Genomic DNA, 17,744 nt, shown 5'->3' with positions numbered 1-17,744 from the left:
AAGGGAAGGGAAGGGAAGGGAAGGGAAGGAAAGGGAAAGTAGAGAGGGGATAAAAGAAGAGGATTTAATGGCAGAGGGGATTAGCAAGAGGGGCACCCGGGACCTGGTTTTAAATTGGCGAGTGCTGCTTATTAGGAAACACTGTACGCACGATCAGGGTCTGGATGTTCCAGGGAACCAGTGACCGTACAAATCATGAGTTTCACAGAGATGGCGCAGTGCCATGCTTTAGCCATCAGCTACCGTGAAAACTGTAGCTTCCCTCTCGCAGGCAATCCGTCATTCACTACTGGCCGCTCTACCTCTCCACACGGAAAAAAGTCGGACTCGGACGGCCTCCGGCGCGGCCTGGGCCCCGGGGACCCTCTGGGAACACTGGCGCGCGGGCGGGCGGCCGAGTGCCGGCCAGCGGGGCTCGGATAGGAGCCGCCCGCGCCAGGTCGGAGGGCGACTGCTTCCCCAGCCTGCGGAGGGTACCGGCCGCGAGTGCCTCCAAATACACCACGGGACTCTGAACGTGTTGCTCCCGTCAACTCGCCCAACACGATTCAATTATTCACTTAGACAAAACCAACACCACACAAGCCCGCCACTTGATGAGCTCTTAAAATGACAGGCAGCGGAGCGCGGCCAGGGCGACCCTCCGCCGGCCACGACCCGGTGAGGGACGTGGTTTAAATGCAAGGTCTTGAGATTGTAAAACCTAACCCGGGAGCGCGCGCGAGTGTGTGAGGAGAAAACCTCAGTTTTCAGAGCCACTAGAATGAACTTCTCGCTGAGCCTCGGCCCTCTCGCCTCCCGAGGGCCGCTGGGGCCGAGGGTGAACAAGTCTCGTCGGGTCGGGCCGGCCTTCTAGGTTGGCGGGGCCCTGCGGGACCGGTCCGCCTGACCCGACTGCGCTCGCGTGGGAAAGCGGAGGCTCGGCCGGCCTGGCTGCGCTTCCCCAGCCCCGGAGCCGCGGCATCCCGGCCTGCCCTCCGGCCCTCGTGCGCCGCCGCATTTCCCGCGCTCTCGGCCCGCACGTCCCGGCACGGCCCGCACGTCAGGGCGCGGCCGGCGCGGCTCCGTGCGGCCCCGCCTCCGGCTCCGGTTCCGGCTCCGGCTGCAGGAGGGAGGGCGGAGGCCCTCGGCGAAGGGACGGGCGGCGCCGACCGAGTGAGTGGAAGCCTGGGTCCCGGGCGCCTGCAGGCCCGCGTTCCCGGCCGCCTTTTCCCACGCTGGGCGCCCCGAGGGGCGGGCGGGCGCGTGTCCCTGACTCTAGGCTCAAGCGTGTTGGGACCCGCTTGTTTCAGCGAGCGCACAGTGTGGCGGGTTCGGTTCGTCCCCCAGTGCTCCGCATGTGGAGACCGAGCCCGGGAGAGCCCTGGGAGCGTGGGGAGCCGGGCGTCCTCCCCGAGGGCTGGGCGGTGGGCAACTCGACGACTCGAGGGGTTCAGGGAAGGAATGTGGGCGAGGAGGGAGGGCGCTCCCAGGGGAGGCGGCTCGCGGCTTCTCGGCCACGACCGGGGAAGCCCAGGTGTCGAAGGGGAGCCGCAGGCTGAAAGGCGGCCTGTTTCCTCAGTGGTCACAGACGCAGCGTGGTCTCCCTCCCAACTCGTGTTCCAACTTGTGGAACTCTCGGAGGTTCCCCCAGTCTTTGTTTTACGCTAAGAACGGACTAAGAAGGGTGTGCTTTTATAATTAAGGGGAAAGTTGGAGGTAGGAGTAAGGCCTGTGGGTAGCGTTCCTTAAACTTTTCTTGATATATACAAAATGAAATTATACCTGCAATCATATGTTTGTGTTTATGTGTTAAGAGTATTCATTTAAAAATGTTGAACATTTAAAATATGCCACACATTTTGCGACTTTTAAAAAAATTTCTCACTTTATCAGTATTGTAGAGTTTCAGTAAATGGAAATGTCTCTGGTCTTTCAACCTCTGAGGGTAGTGGAGCGAGGGGAAGGGACCGTGGGATATCTGTCTTGTGTCCATTTGGCACAGTCTTACTAGTACCATGCTCCCAAGATAAATTAACTTGCATTTTAGTTAAAATATTATCATCATCTGCTGGACCTCAAGAATAACGTAAACTGAGGATATTTTCCAAATGTACACCTATGCAGTATTGTAACTACCAGAACACAGTTGGATTTGATAAGCTTACATTTGAACCAGAATTTGTATAGTGCAGCTCCAGGAACACATTTGCAGACCCAGTGCAAAAGCTGTATCTACATAAATGTTTGGAAAGGTATCCCAAAGTGTGATTATTCTTTGTCTCTCTATTTCAGAGGCCCAAGAATGGGCAGCTGGTATGGATGACTTACTGATACATTCTTCTTCTTTTTTTAAATGTGTATATATATAATATATATATATTTTATATATTTTAAATGGAGTATAGTTGATTTACAATGTTGTGTTAGTTTCTGGTGTACAGCAAAGTGATTCCGTTATGCATATATATATATTCTTTTTCATATTCTTTTCCATTATAGTTCATTATAAAATATTGAATATAGTTCTCTGTGCTCTACAGTGGGTCCTTGTTGTTTATCTATTTTATATATAGTAGTGTGTATCTGCTAATCCCAAACTCCTAATTTATCCCCCGCCCCTTCCCCTTTGGTGACCATAAGTTTGTTTTCTATGTCTGTGAGTCTGTTTCTGTTTTGTAAATAAGTTCATTTGCTGATACAGTCTTAAAGAGAGTAGAAACTGTAGTGAATTTTGGGAGAAAAGGAGCATCCCATTTAAGGTTTTGCCTGTGGAAAGGAGTTAATGATCCAAGGAAACTGATTCTAGGGAGAATTTCTATTTACACCTTCCCTTCCAATCCCTTCTCCTAACGTTCTCCCTTCACCCTCGAAGAAAGAGCAACATTCTATTTGCTTGAGGGTAATAAGAGCAAAGGAACTAACCTTTAATGGCCATCTATTACGTACCAGATACTTTCTCTTATTTAATTCTCATAATAATCTTATAAAATTGGAATTTTTATCCCCCCCCCCTTTTTTTTTTAAACAAAGTAAGGGAAGATCCAGCTGATTTAAATATCTGTGGCTGGGAAACAGTAGATCTGGGTTTGAAATCTAGCTCTATAATCTAAAACCCATCATGGTCTTTAAAATCTGCTAAACTGAGTCCAAATAGATTCAAGCAAGCACCACTGGTTACTGACTATTGCGGGTTCAGGAGGAAACTGTGAACAGTGTGTGGTCTTGTCTTTTTCTTCTCTCCTTTTTCTGGAAGGCAGCTTCCTAATTGTGGCTCTCCTTAGGATCTTTTGGCTATGAAGAGATTGACTTGAAGCAGGGATATAAAATTCTATGTCTTTTTCCTGTGCCACACCAAAGTTGAACCTAGAGTTTAAACTCAGTTTTCTGCATTTAGGTCTCAATTGGCATCAGGTTTAAGGCTACCCATAGGCTGGCTTGGTCAAGGTAATGATTTCATGAGGACAGACTCACATAGGTCAAACTAAGTATCACTCTTAAAACTCCAGCCTCAGAAACCAAAAGGGTGGGAGGGAAATATAGTAATAACAGAACACATGACTGCTAATTAACCTTATTAACAACTGCAAACCAGTGAACATTTATATTTTTATTTTCTCAGAAAGGCAATTAATTTTTTTTTTTTTGCCTTCTATTAACTACCTTTCCCCCCCAGATAATCACCTATATCAAAACCACCCTTTAAAAGGTCAGTAGAAATTATTTTAAGACATTCAAATATAAAAAAGTATTGTTATTTTAATAGGCACTGTGGATAGTTTAATTTGTATCTTGTATTAAATTAAACATATGGTGAACAGGGTATAATAGATTTTCTATAATTTAGCTGCCAATGTGGCAACAGCAGCCAGTTACTCTCACCAGCAGACTTGTCAGTGGTTTGTTTACTAGCTTATTTGAATTAAAATAAAGCTTCGCTTCTGCTGACTGCACATCATTATCTATGAGACCATAATCCTGCTAGCAAATCCTATATCTTCCAGAACTGGCTCTTTTGTTTGGGATTACTGAGAGCTTAGCCTATAACAAAGAGGAATAAGGCATCCCTCTCATCCTCATAATTAAGTGTGGGGACTAATTTAGAAACAAACCCAGAAAGATGTACTATTTGGAGTTATATTTCTATACAGAATGGAAGAGAAACAGGATAGGCCAAACACCTGATTGTTAACAGAATGTTTAAACTATTAAGCAAGTGTACTACAGGAATCCAGCTTGTTAAAATTAAGAGCAACAGCAAATAAGGCATTGATGGCCTTTGCACGGGGCAGTAATTCTGTATGAAGGATCTGAAGGTATGTTTGGGAAGAGGAAGTATTAGGGTGTCAGGCAGGAGAAGATGTGCTGTATGCTTTGTGAATGACATTTATTTTGTTCTTTCATTATCCTAACAGACTGCACAATTAATAGTTATTGTTATGAGCAGAGTTATTAAAATACTGAAATAAAAATAACAAAACAGTTTTTTATTCACTGGAAAAAATATAACTGTCTTTGGAAATTGTTAACATTTTACTAACAAGGTACATAAAATTTAGCGAAAAGAAAAGAATGGGTGATTTCCTGGCTCTTTCCATACACCCAGCTCAAAACAGACCTTCATGAATTCTGGTAGCCCAATAAAATCTATGTTTAAGGAAAGAATTTCACAACTAGGATGTACATAAAAGCAGCTTTTACAATCCACCATCCATATATAAACTGATGCCTGTTTCTTAAAGAAGAGGGAAAACACAAGGGTTGATTTATCAATGTCCTTAACATTAATTGTCACAGATGGGAATTCTGAGGACCTATGTGAAACAAAATCAGACTCTGGTGAATTATAAAGCAGGTCCTTAGACTTTAAAAACATTTAGGCAAAGTGACAGTTCAGAACATCTGTTAGCCTTCTGTCTGAGTATAAACTAGATGTCATGGAGTGCACAGCTGTAGGCATTTTAGGCTTTTTTGCCAACATCTGTCACAGCAGTACAATAATATAGGTAATTATCAACACCTTATATAAACTATTTGCTATTTTAATTTTTAGAAAGAGTAAAATTAGTGTTACAATCCTTGGCAAAAATAATTGAGATGAATATAGTCATTTTGCTCTAAAAGATGAATAAATGATCTGATCATTCTTTGAAAAACACACATTTTAAATATTTTCTGCAGCCAATATTGGTATTGTGCCATTTTGAAAAGCAAAATTCTAAGTGATTTTTTTGAAAAGATAAAAGTACAAGTTAAATAAGAGGGGGGGCAGAAGAGGCCAGTAATTTGCTTTTCAGAGCAACCAAAGGTGTGATATGTTTTGTGATAAAAAGATAGAGTTTAATACCACACAATTGTGGCATTAATTGATTCCATATTCATAAAGATTAATAATTCATTTTATAATGTCAGTGTAGCAAAATCTGTATTGATGAATTATAAAAAATTGTCTCTCTCCCCTCTCCTTGCTCTTCTCAGTGCTAGAATTTTGCAGAGAAATGGCATATAAAACTATAATTCACATCTTGCCATCTTAGTAGCTAAAGTTAATTTGAAAGAGTTGGCACATCATATAAATCCAAGGACGCTTCATTGTTTTAATGCCACCTGGATATGGATCATCTACAGTGCTCCTCCTAAGGTACTGGGAATTATTGTCTCACATCTGATTCCCTTGACCTGTACAATAGTTGTGTTTCAGTCTAAACTCGAAGCAGCAAGACTATAGTCCAAAGCACCTGTTCTGGGGAAGATGCCAGTCAATAATGTCTTACTGAAAGATCGGGCCCAGCTAGAGAAAATAAAGGAATTGAGCTGCAGTTGGATTTCATCATCTAAACATGCAATGTAATCTTAACCAATTCATTACACACTCCTTTTGTTTCCACTACAAAGGGGATGTTGCCTTTATCAGAGGTTGTAATTCCAGTATGTTCAAGCAAAGACAAGGGAGAAATTGAAAAAGTGCTATCAATTCTACCCACAGCCAGGAAGAACCGTAGGGTCAGAAGGTCATTATCACTGTCCCATGTACAGTTCAGACTAGACCACAGATAGCTCAAGTTTCCACACTGCAGTAGAAAGGTATCATAAAGGAGACTCACAGAAAATACTGAATAGGAATAGGAGTAGGAAATCATATTCTTGAACACATTTGATTTAACACATGAAGAATCAAATGAAGTGAATCTCTATTTGGAAAATAGTCATGGATACTTAAAATTATGCTTGCTTAGAACAGTCTTGTGAAGGAGGGAAATTTTATTCATGAAAGGCCAGCGTGGCAAAAAAATGAGTCACAAATGTCAATGTTCATAATCTAAAGGTCTGGAAAGGGTCAAAATGAGAAAGAGAAGGAGGAAGTAAATATAGATATAAAAGGCAGACAACTTGGCCTGAAAGGAAGGATTAAAAATGAAAGAAAATGACTAAAGGAAAAGAGAAATGTGATAGATACTGATGAAGAATAAGGCTTATGGGGATTCAGGGAAGAGTAAATGAAGATATTGATTACCAAATGGGGTATTAGGGACCAAATGAGAATTTAGGGCCTTGTGAGTGTCAGTACTTCCTAAAGAGAGTTATCAGCTGTAAGAAATTAGTCTTGCGGAGAGAAACATTTAAAAATAATTGCTTAGTAGTATTGTTTTGAAGTCTGTTAAAGTGAGTTCATTTGATACTTCTTAGTGCCATATTTCTTTACCACTGAGGAGAAATCAATGTATTTTGATGTCTAAGAGAGGGGGGAAAAAAGAGAAATTAACCCATTTCCCAAACAACTTGGAAAATTCTTTATTTCTAATGATGAATTCTACTCCTTAAGGACATTACTTTTTTCCCATCAGGTTTTAAACATTTGGGACAGAATAATAGAACAAGGGTATCTGCAATATCAGATATCAGAGTGAGCTTCAAAATGATTGGATTAAAACCATCTTCACTACAGTGGTGGTTTATAAGGAAATACACGCTATCTCAGAGTTTATATTGTGAATATGAAGGTATATTTGTGTTTAAATATCCCTCCTTGATTACTTGGTTCTCCTTGATTGATAGGAATAATACTTTGTTAGGGTCCATTTTATATGTTGAAAATTATTTGCTGGAAGTCAGAGCTAGCTCTAATCAACCCTCTGAAATAGGCATAGTTTGCTGTCAGCATGCTCTCATCTTCTCCCTCTTTTGTGCTATCGCTTCTCCCCGCTTGTGCCCACTGCTCTCATCTTCCTTCATTAAGTATCTTAATCCAGGCTGATCTTTCCTAGGTAGTGTCCCAGGCTTGCTCCATCCTTCCGTTTTCAAAATTTGAAACAAATGGCTAATAAATAGATTCAACCTAATGTAGTAATGACTGGTAATAACATTGTGTTCTTTCTTTAAAGTTACTAGCTTTATGGCAGAAGCTCTTTGAAGGGGGAGGTGGGCACAGATCTTAGTCATTTTTGTATCCTCTGTATCACTCAACAAAGTGCCTCCCCCATAATAAATATATATTAACTCCTAAATGAATATTTGTTGTTTTATGTTTTTCTTCCAAAATCTATATATAACTGAGAGTAATCTTATGTTTTTTATTTTTAAATTTTATGTATTTATTTTTTAGGTTCCAACAGTTAGAGAGATATAGCAGTCAAGCAGAATTAGAGTCTTTAAAAGCGATATTAATTTTTTTCCTTACTGATATTTATTACAAACACATTAAAGGGAAAATTTTAAAGGAAAATGTCCTCTATAATACAACCTACCTAACAACATAACTTAAATTTTCTATATTCCTTTCTGGTCTTTAGTACACAGATAATTAAAAATTACATTTGTAGTACACATATTTTTGGATTTTTATGTTTGTTTAATTTTTGTGTGTTTTGAAATTGAATTTGTCATAAAGGGACAAAGACTCTAAATATTAACATCTCTAATGATGAAATTTTAGACCTTCACAAAAAAATGGAATATATTTTTGGATTGGGGAGACTTTTTCAGAGCTCGCTAAGGGCAGTGTATCTGAAAGTAGCTAATCTTTTATAGTCTAAATCATAGGATCTTCCATTTTAGATGGAGAAACTGGAAACATAGGATTTTAGGAACATAAAGTAGGCCTTAGAGAAAGAGAAGATTCAAAATGAGATTTAATAGTAGGTACCAGCTTCTATTTTGAATATTGATAACTGAAGGTATTTACCTGTCCTTCCCGGAGCCTATCTAGAAAAAAGCCTCAGATCTGAGTTTTTCTATCCTTATTCCAAATACATACCTTATAACAGTTTAGTCAAAAGGGTTTGGATGTGTAGACCATACTCACCGTGTAAAGAGAAATCAAATTAACATTTTTTATTATTAATCTGATCAGTCACTATCACTTTTGTATCACTCCAGAGCCCTTAACAGAAAGAAACACTGGAATGTTTTGTTAATCAAGGGATCGTATTGAACACTTTCAAGTGTTATATAATTAGTATTTTTTACCACTGTAAGTCAAAAAGATTTGGAAGAACGGCCACATTGTGGAGTTTAGCCTTGAATGTCCATTACCAGCAAGTGGAATGATTAGAAGAATATGATGAACTAGTATATTAGAAATATGCACTTTAAGGCAGTCCATTTCTCTCATTTCCACCTACCCTGTTATGATCTTACTATCTGCTGTGGTACTTATATATTCAGTGCAAGTAGTGATCCCCTTTCTCTCTCTCTCACGCACACACGTGTGTGTGTGTGTGTGTGTGTGTGTGTGTGTGCGCGGGCTGCCCCTTGACACCCAGTTGCAGGAGAATGATTCATTGTGCTATGCAGTTTAATCCACCATTTCTTATTTAGGTAGGATGGCATCTAGAGTATTTTTCCTTCCTAATATAAAACTAAAATCTTACAAGGCCACTGCCAACATGTAATATTGTCAGTCTAAACATAGGAGGTTGCTTCCTTCTTAAAGAAGGTTAGAGTTCATAAGATCGTAGAGCAGAGCCCCCTGGAATTCTCTCCCTTATAACTCAGCTTGTCCTGAAGGGGCCAGAAATCAGGCCACAGCCCAGACAGAGAAAATTGTGCTACATGGAAAATGCAGAGCTGATTCCCATCTCACACCTGCAGAATCTGCTGTCAGCTGTTCAATTCTAAGTTCTGTGGCTTTTCTCCATTCCTGCCTGTTTGGCTGGCTAATTTATTAACTCCTTGTTATCTGCAGCAAAGACCGCATAGCCACATATTTACGGGATCAAGAAAAACATAAAAATGAAAGGGTGATTGAGCAGCCTGACTGAATGTTGTGTTTACTTCACTAAACCATTGCTGAGAGTTGTCTCAACAGCTGCACACAGTCCAGGGTGGCATCTCAAAATTCAGCCTTGACTCCCTAGCCTAGCTTCCATTCATTCCACCTCCAGCAGCCATCTAGCCATTCAGTACACCATCCTCATTTTATGTTGCAGGCAAAAAGCCAACCAAAGTATGGTCACATTTAAAAGCCTTTTAAGCAGTGAGCACCTCCCTCCTTTCCCAATTGTTCCCTGCTTTTTCACATTCCTAGTTAATAGGTTTTTAAAGCAGTTTCCCCAACTCTTTTCCTGCCACATACTGTCTTGCCTGGCATCTGTGCAGCAAAAGGCTGTTCTTCAAGAGGCTTTTAAATCCATTGTACCTCTTTGTGCCTTTCAACTGCTAACTCTTCAGGTATGGGCTGTGTTTCTTGCTTAGCATATTTTGCATGTTCCAAGCCATTCACAGCAACTACACAGCAAAAGTGAGGATAAAAATATAAATAATAAATACAGTCATTTAAAGTGATGTTCAGGGCCATGTATGCAGTTCTCTATTTGCTTAAGGTATCTCATAGATATCCAGCAAGAGGAACGTTTTCAAGAAGTGTACAATTTTGAGTTGAAATATAAATAGAAGATTTCTTTTCTTCCTTCCCTCTTCCTCCCTCCCTCCCCCCTCCCTTCCTTCCTTCCTTCCTTCCTTCCTCATTTTTTTGAGAATTAAAGTTCCCTAGTAAGTCTTGAGGCTTTAGTTTGTTGAAACACCAATATACCATAAATTAGGCTGTTTGGAAATACCCCCTTGTTTTTACCAGTAGGAGGAGGGTAAGAAAAGGATGCAAATGGTGAGCATTAAAAAACTCGAATATTGAGAGCTGGAAAGGATCTAAAGGTCTGTATTTACATTTTTCCTTTAACAAGTGTTTATTCTCTGTTATGTGCCAGGAATTGTGCTTGGGCATTAGATATAAAGATGAATAGGAAATCGTCTTTGTCCTAGAAGAAGCTCACAGTCTAGAGAGGAAAAAGCCAAGTAAGTAAGCAATTACTTAAATATGTATTTTGAGAAATAATGCTTTGTGGCTTTGCTTGAAATTAAAATGATTTATTTAGTTCAGAGATAAGAAATCTCAGGCAGGTAAGTATCCTGTTAAAATATGAAGTAAACAGGCATTTTCCCTCCTGACTACAGAAAATAATTATGACTAGCGCTCAACTTTTTTTTTTAAATAGTAGAAGTACAATCTTCTTTTTTAAAAATATTTTTATTGGAGTCTAGTTGATTTACTATGTTGTGTTAGTTTCAGGTGTACAGCAAAGTGAATCAGTTATACATATACATATATCCACTCTTTTTTAGATTCTTTTCCCATATAGGCCATTACAGAGTAGAGTTCCCTGTGCTATACAGTAGGTCCTTATTAGTTTAGCCCTCACTTTTAAATACTTACAATCGTATGTTCTTTTCAGGCCCTATACGCTTTTTCTTCAATTTTGAGACCAGTGATCTCATCATTTTGCCTAAATGAACTGAAGTTTTCTAAGTAATATAGCCATTATAAATTATTCAAATACTTAAGTGTTATAATATATTCTTTTTTCCTGGTTTTGTCTGGTGGGTGATATTTTATAGTAATTTATAGAAAACTAGATTAGCAAAGGCTCTCAACAATAAAACTGTTTGTAACGATAATTTTTTTTCTTTTTCTGTGTTGCTGCTATGCCTGGCACAAACTTTACATTTAGATTATTTTCCCATCATTTGTTTATAATTCTGTCTCTCCTTTAAAGAAGAGTTCACGTCTTTATCCTACTTGATATCCCCAGTGCCTACCATAGTGATTGGCACATAGGATGGGTTTAGGAAGGAAGGAGTGAAGGCAGGAAAATGTTCAATCTTTTCTTCACGCTGAAGTAATAAACAGATTATTTAGCCACCTGTGTCACTCCATCTTTGAAGCCACAAGTTGTTCTTTTATTTATATACTGTATAACACTTCATAGCGTAGCTTTTAAGATGAGCTGGTTGCTCAATACAGTCAACTTCTGATAGCCAGAAGTACCATATTTATTTTTTGTTTGCACTGGTTATCTACAAAAATACAATTAAGGTAATTCCATTCAAGTAGGTTTGGATAGTAGTGTCACTAAAGAGGAAGTAACCACATAGAGTCTTCAGTTAAAGGCCCAGGGTTCTTATTCTCCTTTTTCTTTAAAGAAAGACTGGCTTGTACCAAAGTCACACTTATTTTAGGTTAGAAATCATACAACAGTTATGGTTCATGTTGTGATCAATCATGCCTTATGTTGGACTTTGTCTCCTGTATGTAGTTTATATAATTTATAATCTTTTAAAAATTTAAAATAAACAACTGTTACAGAATATAGGTGTGCATGCATTTAAAAAAGAACTATTTAAAAAACACAAAAAGCAAATGGTTTCTAAATCTTCATTAAAGGAAAGAAAACCTGTTTTTTTTCCTTTCTGATTATTTGTTTTCATTTATTGATTAATTCAAGAATTAATTATTATTTATTGACTACCAGTACTGTAAAGGGGTTACATAGGTGCTGTGAGGGAAACAAAAATGATTAAGAAATAGTTCCGACCCTCAGGGAACTTTTAATCTGGTGAACAAGATGACAGTACACATGTAATGTAAAGAAGAATATGATTAATGTCTCAAGGGAGGCACATTAGGAAGTAGAATTTGAGCTGGACCTTAAAGGATTTAAACCAGCAGAGATGTGAGGAAGACTTTATAAGCAGAGAAAACAGCATATGCTAAAGCTCCGTGATAGGAGTATGGCGGAAGTACTGGAATGAAGGCTTGTGTAGGTTTAAGGTCATATAGTACAGACATTTGGATATAAACCATGAAGTAGAGACTTAAATTCAGGGAATACTGGGCAGTTATTTTTTAATTTAGAAAATAGAAATGTGTTTTTTAGGAAGATTAGGTTGTCAGTCTGTTGGAAGGCTGGGTATAAGGGGAGGAAAAACTAGAGGTGGGGAGCTGAGTTGGGAGGGTGTTGTGAGATTCCAGGATAAGAGTCTCATATTCGATTTTGGCTGTTGTGACCAAAAGGAGGAAATGAATATTGGGTGAATATTGTGGCTATAGGAACTGCTAAAATTTGTCAAAGTAGAAGGGATGGATAGCAATAAAAAAGAATCAAGTATGACACCAAATTTTGGGCTGGGATGATAAGAAGAATGATGGTATTAGGAGTAGAAAGAGGAGAGTCAAGTGGAGGAACTGGGTTAGTGGAAAAGATGTGAATTTGGTTTGGATCCTGTTGTATTTGAATAGTTGTTAGTTTGTTAAGGGTGAAGATAGCTATTGGAGAGTGATGAAAATGGAGGAACTTGGGAGAGAGGTCAGAACTAGCGACAGATATCTTGGAATCATTTGCATTGTAATTATAGTTGAATCTCCGTGGGGAACACAGTCTCAAAAAGAGAGAGAAGGTTGTGAGAGAACTATGGACAAAACCTGAACACTTAAATGGAAGAAGATAAGCCTATAAAGGGAGACAGAGGTAGAGCTGTCAAAAAGATTAAAGGAGTATCAGAACTGTGAAGGGTTATAGGGACCAAGAAAGGAAAGAGTTTAAAAAAATGAGGTGACGTCAGTAGCAACCAGAAATGTTCACTTTTTAAAACAAGTTCTCATTTTAAAAACATTGTCTGTGTTTTATCTGCATGTTTTTGGTGTTATATTTGTCACAAATACGTTCTGTGTTTGGAAGGATATATACACCAAGCTGTTAGTAATTGTTAATCTGGAGGAGTTGGAGGTGGATTTTCTCTACCACCTGCATATCAGTCAGGATCTCAGGAGGAAACAGATGGCACTTTCAAATTAGGATAATCAAAAATCGTTAATAAAGAGACTGCTTACAAACATGTGGATGAGGTGTTGGGAAACCAGAAAGATTAGTGTAGTATCCCGGGGTTGTTAACACCTTAAGGCCCAAAAGGATGAAGAGAAGGAGCAATTTCTGGAAATAAGAGACAAAGAGTGGTGGAGGGAAAACCACCTTGGGAGGAGCTGTGACTTTGGTCAAGAAGGAAACAATCCTGAAGGGACTTCCAGGAAGGAGACGAGGGGAATAAATACTCTTGTCCCTCCCTTGGATTTCCTGTTGCAGATTGGCCTAATCCAGTCAAGGAGCTAGATGTCTAGGCAACATGCCTATACAGGGCAGCCTCCTGAGGCAGAGCAGGGTGGGAAAGGGTCTGGATGGGCAAGTGGAAGATATTTGGCACAAACTGTGTTGTATGAATTTAAAAACATTATTGTGTATTACTTCTCTGGTTTTTTAAAGGTGTGTGTGATAATTTTCTACATAACTTATGCATTCACATAATACAAAATTTATTAAGTACGTCAGTGTATAAATAATGATTAAAGAAAAAGAATCTATAACCTCTCCACCAAAAAAGGCCCCTAGCTTAGATGGTTTTCCAGTGGGATTTTACAAAACTTTCAAGGGACAAATAATATTTATTTTATATAAATTGCTCCAGAAAATGGAAAAAAAAAAAAAACAAGAAAGGAGCTATCCAGTTGGCCAGCTCATTTTGTATGAAGCTTTATAATCTTGATTATCAAATCAAGATAAGGATGATGAAGATATAAGACAGATAAGGAAGATACAAGACAAGAAAAGCATAAACCTATTTCATTATGGATGTGAGTGCAATAATTCTAAATAAAATATTAGCTAACCAAATCCAATAGTTTATTTTAAAAATTACTTTTTTTTTTTTTTTTTTTTTTGCCGTGCCACATGGCTTGTGGGATCTTAGTTCCGACCAGGGATTGAACTCGGGTCCTGCCAGTGGAAACACCGACTCCTAACCACTGTACTGCCAGGGAATTCCCTATAAAGTGCATATTGATCGAGTAGTATTTATCCCAAGAATGAAAGGATAGTTCAATGTCAGAAAAAATGTATCAATGTATTTCACTTTAGTATTAGATCAAAGAAGAAATATCATATGATGATTTCATGAGACACAGAAAAAACATCTTCTCTATGATGAGTTGCAGAATAAAGTATTAATACTTATTTATGAAAAATTTACAGAATATTAGGAGTATCAAAGGACTTCCCAGACAATTTACAAAAAACATACTGGAATAAATTAGAAGCATTTCCATTGAAACGAAGAACAAGAAAAAGATGTTGACAATTTTCACTACCATTTAAACAATATTAGAGGTCCCACCCATCTTTTAAGGCAGGATAAAGGCATGTTAGGATTGGAAGAAATAAAAATCATTATTTGAAGATGATATTATTATCTATATAGAAAATCCAATTGAATGAACATACTATGAGTACTAACAAAAGTTTAACAAGATTAATAGAAGTTGTACACACTTGTATATTTGTATATCAACTCAAAAAAGCACTCCTTTTAGACAAACTATTCTTATAATAAAAATAAGGTATTATTTTAAGAAACATAAATTCTCCTTTTTTTGTTTCCTTTAGTAGAAAAATAGAAAGGGACATAAATAAGATTTGAATAAATGGGGAGAGATACTGTGTGCACGGGGGATATGATTTAACCTAATAAAGTTATCAATTCTCTCCAAGTACACATGCAAAGTAAATGAAATTCCAATCAAAATTCTAACTGGATTTTTGAGAAACACAACAAATTCTAAAATTTATATGGATGGCTGATGGCCCCAAAATTTCTAAAAATGTGCATAGGAAAAGATGAGCCAAAAAGATAGTAGTCACCCTCAATCATCAGATAAGACATGCTATAAATGGTGATGGTGATGATGATGCTGTTGTTCCAGCAATATGTAAATAAACCAAAACAAAACAGAATTGAGAGCTTAAAAATAGATCTAGGTATGTATAAAGACATATGATAATGTTTGTATCACAAAGCAATTGAAGAAAGGCAAATAATTTAGTAGATGATGTGAGGATCATTATATGGAGAAAAATACAGACTGCTAACTTACATAAAAGTTGGCTCCAGATAGACTAAGGACCTAATAATATGAGGGATAAAGATAACGATATAGGACTTCCCTGGTGGCACAGTGGTTAAGAATCCGCCTGCCAGTGCAGGGGACACGGGTTCGATCCCTGGTCTGGGAAGACACCACATGCTGTGGAGCACCTAAGCCCGTGCGCCACAACTACTGAGCCTGCGTTCTAGAGCCCATGAGCCACAACTACTGAGCACGCGTGCCACAACTACTGAAGCACGCACACCTAGAGCCCATGCTCCGCAATGAGAGAAGCCACCACAATGATAAGCCTGCGCACCACAACAAAGAGTAGCCCCAGCTTGCAGCAACTAGAGAAAGCCCGTGCGCAGCAACGAAGACCTAACGCAGCCCAAAATTTTAAAAAATATATAATAAAAAAAGATAAAGATGTAAAGATAGTAGAGGATAATAGAAGAAAATGTGAAATAAAATCTTTGTGACCGAAGGGGAGGAAATTTAATTTTAATTTAATTTATTTATTTTTATTGAAGTATAGTTGATTTACAGTGTTTGTTAGTTTCAGGTGTACAGCACAGTGATTCAGTTATATATATATATATATATATATATATATATATATATATATATATACACACATATATACATATACACATATATATGTATATATATATTCTTTTTCAGATTCTTTTTCCTTATAAGTTATTACAAAATATTGAGTAGAGTTCCCTGTGCTATACAGTAGGTCCTTGTTGGTTGTCTATTTTGTATATAATAGTGTGTATATGTTAATCCCAACCTCCTAATTTATCCCTCTCCCACCCCAGAAAAGGCTTTTTAAACAAAATCTCAAAGGCACCAACTATAAGTCAAAAAAGAGTGGCTGGATTTGGCTACACCACAGGTTAAGGGTTTTGTTCAATGTAGTGTTCCATAGATGAAGTTAACAAACAGATGTTAGAGTGGGAAAGGTATTTGCCATGTTTAAAACCAGCAAGGGATAATATCCCCAAAATGCAAGAACCCCTTAAATCAACATGAAAAATATGGAGACCCCAAGAGAAAAATTCATAAGAGGTTAAACAGGTAATTCAGAGAAGATGTCTGAATAAACAGCAAATATATGAAGAGTTGCTAAAGTTCATTATAAAGAAGTGAAATGCAAATTAAAGCAACAATAAAATATCATTTTACAAGTATTTGCATGGCAGCAGTTAGAAAGGTGGATAATACCAAGTATTGGAGAGGATATGGAATAGTGGAGATTTTTGCACTGCTGATGGGGATATAAATTGTACAGTCATATGCATAGCAATCCTACTCATGGCTCTGTTTTTCCAGAGAACTAGCAGAAATTTTAGTGAGGACATGTTCATGGATGTTATAATATCACTAATGGAGGTAGAGAGTTAGGTGCATCCGATAAGTAATTTTAATCAATAAGTAAAATATAGTGGATGCATACTATGAAGTACTATGCAGCAGTAAGAAGCAGTGAACTCATTGATCATGGAAAAATCTTAAAAACATAATCATGAAAGAAAAAATAAGAAACATAATGAGAGCTATAGCACAAATGCTATTTATTTAAATAGAACACACATAATTCTTTACAAAACAACTATACCTATTTTGTAATGCTATACACATTTAAATATACATTCTAATCTCTTTAAAATGGGTCAATAGAGGAAGGAAATGAGCGTGAAACTTGAAGAAAGAGTGAAGTAAAGAGAGCAAAGTGAAGAAAAAGTAAAGCAAAGGAAAGGGATCATACATGGACCAATGATGACAACATGCAGACAAATTAAGGCCACAATTAGATCAAACTGCTGTCTGTGCATCTGAAGTTCAAAATCTAACAACAAACCAAACATTTAGGTGGTTTTCAGTCATTTGCTACAGTGGCTGTCTTTGTCATACATTATTTTATAATAAAAAAAGAAACATTTTTCTTGTACTATGCATTTCTGAGGTGTCTTCTCTACTCCTATTCTTTCCTGAGAGAGACTTATAGTATTCCAGGCAGAAGTAAAATCACAGTTATGTGTGTAGCAAACATCAGGGTATTTGCATGACTTCTTGACTGATCTGAGAGCCAAACTCTTTTTCAGCAGCTTTCAAACATTTTGGTCTTGGGATCCCTTTATATTCTTAAATCACTGAGGATCCCAAAGAGCCCTTGTTATTTACCATATTAGAAATAAAAATGTTAAATATTTAATAATTTAAAAATAACGATCATAAAACCATAAAATATTAACATAACATTTTTTAAGTGAAAAATAATTATATTTTGCAACACAAACATTTAGTGAGAAGAGTGGCATCATCATGTGTACAAATCTCTTTAATGTCTGACTTAATAGAAGACAGCTGGATTCTCATATTTGTTGTGCATTCATCTCTTGTAAAATGTTGTTTTGGTTGAAGTATATCTAGAAAATCCAGCTTCATAGACATGTAGTTAGAAAAGTGAGAGGTATTTTAACAGTCTTTTCAGTTAATCGTGGATATTTGT

Source organism: Balaenoptera musculus, chromosome 4, assembly GCF_009873245.2.
Source record: "Balaenoptera musculus isolate JJ_BM4_2016_0621 chromosome 4, mBalMus1.pri.v3, whole genome shotgun sequence".
NCBI classification, from domain to species: domain Eukaryota; kingdom Metazoa; phylum Chordata; class Mammalia; order Artiodactyla; family Balaenopteridae; genus Balaenoptera; species Balaenoptera musculus.
The sequence above is the reverse complement of the archived record's forward strand: the minus strand, read 5'-3'. Positions refer to the sequence as shown.